The sequence below is a fragment of the Apium graveolens genome, chromosome 3 (genome assembly GCF_009905375.1).
Source record: "Apium graveolens cultivar Ventura chromosome 3, ASM990537v1, whole genome shotgun sequence".
NCBI lineage: Eukaryota > Viridiplantae > Streptophyta > Magnoliopsida > Apiales > Apiaceae > Apium > Apium graveolens.
In genome coordinates, this window is record NC_133649.1 from 171,630,736 (window position 1) to 171,632,246 (window position 1,511).

The 1,511-nt window shown below is 34.9% G+C and overlaps 1 non-coding gene across 1 annotated transcript; it reads right to left on the minus strand.

The window, feature by feature from the left end:
* Window positions 1–1,196: 1,196 nt before the first annotated feature.
* LOC141715580 (small nucleolar RNA R71) lies at window positions 1,197–1,304 on the minus strand. Its single transcript, XR_012572337.1, has one exon. It is a non-coding gene; the product is annotated as a small nucleolar RNA R71 (small nucleolar RNA).
* Between the last annotated feature and the right edge of the window lie 207 nt (window positions 1,305–1,511).

A 1,511-nucleotide genomic window follows, 5' to 3' on the forward strand; every position in this document is an offset into this window, starting at 1 on the left:
GCATGATTCGTAGGTAATTAACCATCTTACTTGCCCTATGTAATCACGATAGATAACTTGTGCATTAAACCGTTATGTTGTCAAATTCTATAGACATATAGGGTCTCAATATAATTGGTGTCTATTCAGCTTCTATCTCTTTTGTGGATGTTTGGTAGTATGGTATCCGTACAACGAAAGTTGGCGTTTATCATTTTCGTGTTATCTGATTAGTGTGATCACCATTACATGCTAAGGTTCAGAACGAAAAGGCCATTGAATGAAGTATTTAATGAATTTAGAATCTCATATTTGTGTCATATAGTATTCAACTCTCTTTAATCTCCTAGTTTGTGTTCTTTAGTATAATTCTTAGTTAATCTTAGTTATAATCAATCTCAAATTGTTATTCTTCTTAGCATTGGATATTAGCCATACTAGTGTTGCATAAATATATTGATTGAAATTAACCTAAACCTATCCTTGTGGGAAGGAACTAGAATTTATTCTATATTACTTGCGATCGCGTATACTTGCGTGAATATTAGCATGTGTTTTAGCACTAACAAGTTTTTGGCGCCGCTGTCGGGGATATCAGTGTTAATTTTTAGTTTAGGTGTTTGTAATCATTGGTTGTTAAAGTTCAGTGACTCGGACATTGTTACTTACTTAATTCCTTGTCATGTTTAGGTACTCTAGCGAGCGTGTATGCATACGCATTCTCGGTCTCGTAAGAGAACACTGGATCAAGCTGAGGAAGAAGTTGTAGTCGAAGAGAAAGTTGAAGAAGAGATCTTAGTTGAGAAATAAGAAGAAGTTCTTATTGCAATGGGAGAACTAGAAGCGAATCCAAAGGCTTTGATGGACTACTCTCAACCGAAGATCATTGATATTCAGTCTAGCATTGTTTGACCAGTCATCTCAGCTAATACCTTTGAGATCAAGTCAAGCACGATTCAGATGATACAGAACTCAATTCAGTTTGGGGGTTCTTCGACAGAAGACCCCAACATGCACATCATAGATTTCATCGAGATCTGCGACACTTTCAAGTTCAATGGAGTTTCTGAAGATGCTATTAATTTGAGGCTTTTCCCATTCTCTCTACGGGATAAAGCTAAGTGCTGGTTACATTCTCTACCACCAGGGTCTATCACCAAATGGGAGGATCTTGCTCAAAATTTCTTAACTAAATTCTTTCCTATGACGAAGACTGTTGCAATCGGAAACGCACTCACTCAATTTGTTCAGCAATCTGGAGAATCTTTATGTGAGGCTTGGGTTCGATATAAGGAGATGCTAAGGAAGTGTCCTCATCATGTGTAATATTCCATATTTTCAGATATTATTATTATAATTTGAAGTTGTTTATGTGATTTTTATGTGAATTTAGTGAATTATCAGATAAGTGGAGCTGATGTTTTGAGTGTTTATATATGATATTCTTTTAGTATTCTAATTTTTATATGTCCAGAATAAAGTATAGATAATTGTGATATTTTTCTGGTAATTTTTGGGCTATTATATGAATT